Genomic DNA, 7,069 nt, shown 5'->3' on the forward strand with positions numbered 1-7,069 from the left:
TCATCCTATCGGACGATCTCCCCAGAGACGCAGCAGGCTGGAATGGCAGCACTGATGAACCAATCAGCAGAAGGAAACCACACACACACACACACACACACAGGTTTGCAGCGTGTGTGCATATCGCTCGTCTTTCCACAGACACACATTTGACGCAGTCAGTAAAGTGAATCTCTGACATAAATGTGTTTACGGCAATATAGTGACTTGTTAATGACTGCTACTTTAGCATTGATGCGCCTTTAGTACAGGGACAGAAATCTTGTTGTTGTTGTTGTTGCATTAGTAGTCTCGGTAACGGTTACCCTGTGAGCAAAGAAGTCCCCCGATTTGCTGAGGTGCCTTGTCTTGTGCTGTCTGGATGTCAGGCAGCAGACTGATTACCCAGCGTGCTCTGCAGCAGACCAAAAGCCCTGTGCTAGCTTCCTGCCTGTGTCATTCAATTTAGTGATCACATCACCACCTTCATCACTTCTTCAAAACAGAAGCAGGATCAATACACTGTTGAGCACTGATCAGCCCCCTCCTTTAGTAGCACCCTGCCACCACACATCCGAGTGTGTGTGTGTGTGTGTGTGTCCACCCATGTGAGCCTAGTCCAGCGTTTCTCAGAAACTGCTGCAGCAGCACGTGCTTGGCCTTTTCCATTAGGAGCCGTCCCCTGTCCACCCTCGGCTGGTGACAGAGTGGTCCTCCACGTCTTCATTTTCTGCTGATGTGGGGGGGGTGACTGTCATCTGTTACCCCGCCAGGCCTAATTGCCCCCTGCTGCCGATGCCTGCGTTTGAACCATTTTTAGCCCTACATTATTTATTGGGAGAAAAATATTGTATTGATTCTGGATGTTGGCATGTGTAAGTGATGTGACTAAAGAGACTAAAGAGCTAACAGGACACTCAGACTTTTAGAACGTGGTGTCGGAGCAGCACTGCAGTGGAAAATTAACACGCGGGAATCTTGCGTAGGGACGCGTCGCCGTGCCCTGAATTGTAAGAACAGCCTGTGTGTGTGGTGTGTGGTGTGTGGTGTGTGTGTGTGTTTGTGTGTGTGTGTGTGTGTGTGTGTGGGCATACACACAACAGTCCACCGCGCTGTAAAGGATGCGTTCCTGAATCTTCAGCTACGTCCAGTATGAATCGTCTCCGTTGCTGGTCCTCCAGCTGCTTGTTTAGGTCAGACAGGCCGGACAGCCTCAGATGCAGGACGTCTCGTCTCTGTCCCGATGTTCTGCTAGGATCACACCACTAATCCCGCACACTCGTTCCTGCGATCTGTATGACTGACGAGTCATGGAAACCCAGCAGAAAGTCATGTCCTGCACGCTTACGTCAGGGAGGCCTTTAAGAAAAACGTCTCAAAATTGACGTCATTACTCCACATGCAGCCATTTGCCAAAATGTCTCTTTTCTTTGTCCTACTATGGCTTCGTTTTATTTATTTTTTCCACAGGAGATTTGATATCCCCCCTTTCTGTCCATAACTCCCCCCCCCCCCCCCCCCCCCCCCCCCCCGGTTGCTGTACATACCTGCAATGTTTGATTCCTCTTAATTGAAACAAGCCGTCACTGGTCTGTGCCAGAATGTCTCTCTCTCTCTTTTTCTCTCTCTCTCTCTCTCTCTCTCTCTCATTCCTTCTCTCTCTCTCATTCCCTCTCTCTCTCTCTCTCTCCTGCTCTCTCATTCCCTCTCTCTCTCTCTCTCTCTCTCTCTCTCTCTCTCTCTCTCTGGCTTTGCCATTTAAGGTAATGTTTGCGCCGCTCAAGCACCTAATGAGTCCAAGTCTTCGGCGTTGGCACAGTGACGCGCTCTTCCCTTTCACTGGGCCCTGGGAGTGCGTGAGGATTCTGTCCCTTCTCCCTCACAGCTGTGCGCGCTTTCAAACGCGCCCAACAACATGAAACGTGAGGGGGGGACGACACGCAAGCCGCAATTAAATGGGAAGAAAAAATATCGCTTTGGCAACTCAAGGTCATTATCCCAGGTTTATTGCCATTCGTGCATTGCCTTTTATTTCCTTCATATGAGCAGGTCTGGTCTTTAAAAACGCAGTATTGCTTGTTTGTCCTTTTGGTTTTTAATTCTGCGTAGGTGCGTGTGTGGTGAAGGAGGACAGGAGAGGGCTTGTTGTACCTTCTCTGACTCGCTGAGCTTGGTGGACACGCCGGCGGGGCTGGCCTTTAGAGCCGGACCCCGGGGAACTGCAGACCTTATGACAAAAGTATGTCAGCTTTAAAATCCTTAAAAAAAAAATGAAACCGTCGTTACGAGTGCTGCTCTTCCCACAGTAGCGTGAAGAGACCTAAGACGTGATCTTAAAATCCTGCGTATGGCCCGATTTGGGATTTTTCTTACGTGCTGTAAGAGCGTGACTTCAGGCTCATCATGTCTGCTGCTGCTTTTCATGTGTATCGAACTTTTTTTTTTTTTTTTTCACCAGATATGTTTGAATAGCCTGGGCTCGGTGAGGACCTTGTAGTAACAACACAGTATCCACCTTCTCTGTGTGATCTGAAGGCATCTCGTTAATCACAGGGTCTCTGCGATCTCAGACACTCTGCGTGCTGGTGGATGTCATACGGAACTGGCAACCCAAGACCCCTGCAGATAATGTGACCCTTGCCCTCACGTTAAGCGCTGCTGGGTGGCGGTGAACGGCCTGACCCATCTCACCCACAGGACACGTCCTGTGCCTGGTCTCATGTTCCAGGGTGCGGGCTCCTCCCCTCCTGCCTAAGTTCATTACCTGCTAACTGCGCTGCTGAAGTCACTTAACGAGCCCTGATTCAGGCCTTGCATGGGTCAAACCCAGGTGCTGATTTGAGGAGATGGATGGAACCGTGGGTAATGTAGTTCCACAGGGGCTGTAAATGACATTAGTGTTACTGAGAGGAGGGAGAGAGAGAGAGAGCCATGCGATCTGAGAGTGACCACCTCCGGTTAAATCACAATACATGACATGACTGATGTGTTGGTAATAACGCTACCTCTCCCACCCCTCACCCCCCCGTCTGTTTTTCCTCTCACTCACTCGATCACTCTCTCCGTGCTAATGATAAACGGACAGGGCTGAGAAGCTGCTGGCATGGCTGTGTCCTGCCTGTGATCTGTCCATCGTACCCCATCCTTCACGGCTCCGTAATACGCTTCATCATGGCATTGAGCCACTGCTATCGATTCCTTTTCTTCACTGGTACAAAATAAAAAACCCAGCAACAATTTGATGATTATGGTGCTGGTTTTGGTGTTTGTCAGACAACAATCGGTCATACTTGCATCCTGTTTTGGTGTTTGTCAGACAACGATCGGTCATACTTGGATCCTGTTTTGGTGTTTGTCAGACAACGATCGGTCATACTTGGATCCTGTTTTGGTGTTTGTCAGACAACGATCGGTCATACTTGGATCCTGTTTTGGTGTTTGTCAGACAACGATTGGTCATACTTGGATCCTGTTTTGGTGTTTGTCAGACAACGATTGGTCATACTTGGATCCTGTTTTGGGTTTTTCTTTTTTTCTATTATTGTTGCCCACCCAAACTAAGTAAATAATAATTATAAAAACCCCAGATACTTCAAAGGCTTCTTGATTAGGGCTGTATGAAGAATGAACAACAGGTTGACATTTGCAAAAGCCCCCAACACTATTCCTTCTTCTGCTGATGAAAGGTGAATGATTCATTTGTGCAACATTTCTGTCCTTTGGTCTAGTGGTTAAAGTTTCCCTTTAAGCGGCAAAGTCTGAGAGGTCCTGGGTTTGCAACACAATACTTAGCTCAGTGTTCTAGAACATTAATACTATACGCCATATGTACCTCAGTGTTCTAGAACATTAACACTATACGCCATGCGTACCTCAGTGTTCTAGAACATTAACACTATACGCCATGCGTACCTCAGTGTTCTGCAGCATTAACACTATACGCCATGCGTACCTCAGTGTTCTGCAGCATTAACACTATACGCCATGCGTACCTCAGTGTTCTAGAACATTAGTACTATACACCATATGTACCTCCATATTCTAGAACATTAACACTATACGTCATACGTACCTCAGTGTTCTAGAACATTAGTACTATACACCATATGTACCTCCATATTCTAGAACATTAACACTATACGCCATACGTACCTCAGTGTTCTAGAACATTAGTACTATACACCATATGTACCTCCATATTCTAGAACATTAACACTATACGCCATACGTACCTCAGTGTTCTAGAACATTAGTACTATACACCATATGTACCTCCATATTCTAGAACATTAACACTATACGCCATACGTACCTCAGTGTTCTAGAACCACAGTCATACTACCACAACTCCTTCCACAGTTGTCCGAAAATTCCCTTTTCACAGTTAATCAAACGCACTGCACAGTCATTAAATATCTTCAGATCTGCATGGAAACTCTGGCAAACATGTGTTGGAGGTCAGTGTGGCCCTTGTTGGGGAACCCAAAAGCACTTCCAAAAATAGAGATTAGGAACGTTTAACTGTAATTGGTCAAGAACTAGTTTATATTCCTGGAAATGCTTAGCTCAGAAATGAAAAATGGCTCTAATTTGTATTTTGAATTTGGGACGCACACTGTTTTAAATAACTGTACACCACAATTAATATGATTAAAAAATGATACCCAGAATTACAGGTTAGAAAGGCAATTTTAGGCCATAATTACATTATTTGCATTTCTATAATGAGCAGATTGAAATAAAATTACTAATTATTATGTTCACATTATTAAAATTAATAAAGGTCAGAAAATCTATGGCAAATTGATTTTGAAAAGTGCCATTACTGTGGGTGATGCTAATAACGTGGCTGTTTTAGATGAAGTGGTATTATCTTCATTCAAGACAGACGCCTGATTTGAAATGCAAACACCTGCTAATTAAGAGCTTCAGCTCTCCTTCATCTTGGAGAGAGGAGGTCTTGGTCTCCGGTAAGGACAGCGTGTGTCCCCCTCTGTCAGTCAACGGCTACACATTTCACCTTTATGTGTAAATACACCACATGTGCTCAGTTGTTGATTTTTGCTTCATTTTAACCCTCTGATTAAATCCATGTTAATCCGTTGGGCAACACTAATATCATTCCTGTGTGCTTTTTAAATGTTTGTAAAATGTTGATTTAGTTAAAGTTATTGTACAATTTAGTACAGTTTAGTCTTTCAATACACAACAATATAATTTTCCAACATAAATAATTTCTTAAATTTCAATTTAGTATGTCATCTTTGACATAGAAATAAAAATGTGTTGTTGCTGCATTTGTCGTTTAAAAGAACAAATAATTACATTTTTGGAATTTTACATCAGTGGAGTTTCTTATTTAAATTACATAAAAATAAATTCCCAACACATTTACTGTTTGTTTGGATTAAAGCAAAATTATAACGAGGGATAAAAATGTAAATGACTTTATAAATATGGAAATGTAGGGTGTTAATACTAATAATTAAATTATAATAACAATAATAATAACAATAATAATAATAATAATAATAATTTAATAATTTTATTTTTTTTAATTACTTATAAAAATAAAACATTTTATTTACAAAGCACCATTCTATAGCCCAAGTAATTTGTTAAAGATGACATATTTTTAAGTCATATAAAATTTTCTAGATATTTTAGAGGTTGTCTTACTATCATAATTTTTAAAACCCCATACTGGCGAGATGGGATGTGTTTTTTCTCCCTCCAGCTCTGTGATACATAGTGCGACTATCACTTCACTCAAATCTGTTTTGCATTGCAGGATGAACAAACATTTAGGCCACTTTAAATTCATGGGAGGTTCGGCAGACTCAAATATGCATGGTGTGGGTGGGGGTGGGGGTGTGGAGATGGAGAGGCCCTAACGACTTGTGTTATTCCAACTCAGTTTTTCTACACCTAATCACGCGTTGAAATAAGGCGTATTCTATCCAGCTGTCTGCATTTTTGTATGATCGGGGAGGTTTTCTTTAATTTTACATAAGATGCCATGCCCACCAATAATGATTGCTGCCTGGATGAGCTCCTAGAGGTGGAATCGTAATTATGAGATGGTAAATTGGTCTCCTGCATATCAGATGTAAATGCTCTTAAAAAGGTGGCCCAATTAGACCTCAGCCCACCAGGGGGAACACTCTGCCACCTCTGCAGAGATCAGCCTTACCCAGAATGCCGTGCAAACCCTTCCCTTTCACCATTTTTAAGGTTTCAGTTTACACCATTTACATCTGCTTGGCCGCCGTTCTGCACTCAGTCCTCTACTAGTCTGTGTGTGTGTGTGTTTCTGTGACCTTTCCCAGCTTTTCAGACCATATCCCCTGATGTGTCTCTGAAATGTGCATTTCGCTGTGTTTTCCATCAGCAGTGTAAACAGTAGGACGAGCAGCCTGCAGATACGTTCTTCAAGCTCTGGAAGCTCTGCTTTGATGGTGTGGTAAAGTCTCGGCCTGTGGTCGGACGCTTCACGGGAACAGTGGTGAGCGCGAGTTATTCCTGTGTGTGTGTGTGTGTGTGTGTGTGCGCGTGCAACCACAGAGATCCTCTCCACTGGTCCTTTGATGAGGTGCACAGTTGGAAACAGGGTCCAGAAGAGGGTGCCACAGATCAGAATGCAAGTGTTCTCTCTCTCTCTCTCTCTCTCTCTCTCTCTCTCTCTCTCTCTCTCTCTCTCTCTCTCTCTCTCTCTCTCTCTCTGGTTAACCCGCTAACAGGTAGCGTGCACCATATCCCCACCAGACCTCTCCCCGAGGGGTTTAAACCTCAACACCAAAGCGCACGGGCACTAATTACGTCCCAGTTAATCCAGAGGCGGTGGTGGGGGAGGGGTGTGAGACGAAAGCGAGACAGAGAAAGAAAAGGAGACGAGAAGAAAAGGCAACTGTGTGGCGTGAAGAGGGAAAGATGATTTGGACTTTGAAGAAAGTAATGACGCTTTTATGTGGGATAGTATAAAGATCTTTATTCTTCTCCTACGCGTCCTTCTCCAGCATTCAGTGCCCATGAGACTTAGGTGAGACAAGAGTTCCTCGTCTGTCTCAGAGCCTTTACATAATCAAATCAA

General features: G+C 44.1%; 1 long non-coding RNA gene across 1 annotated transcript; it reads left to right on the forward strand.

Moving 5' to 3' along the window:
• The first annotated feature begins 1,831 nt into the window (after positions 1-1,831).
• Positions 1,832-6,859, forward strand: LOC113580375. The gene is made up of 4 exons (XR_003410961.2): positions 1,832-1,968; positions 2,089-2,218; positions 6,371-6,484; positions 6,720-6,859. It is a non-coding gene; the product is annotated as an uncharacterized LOC113580375 (long non-coding RNA).
• Positions 6,860-7,069: the final 210 nt, after the last annotated feature.

This window comes from Electrophorus electricus, chromosome 11 (genome assembly GCF_013358815.1).
Source record: "Electrophorus electricus isolate fEleEle1 chromosome 11, fEleEle1.pri, whole genome shotgun sequence".
In the NCBI taxonomy this organism is placed as follows: domain Eukaryota; kingdom Metazoa; phylum Chordata; class Actinopteri; order Gymnotiformes; family Gymnotidae; genus Electrophorus; species Electrophorus electricus.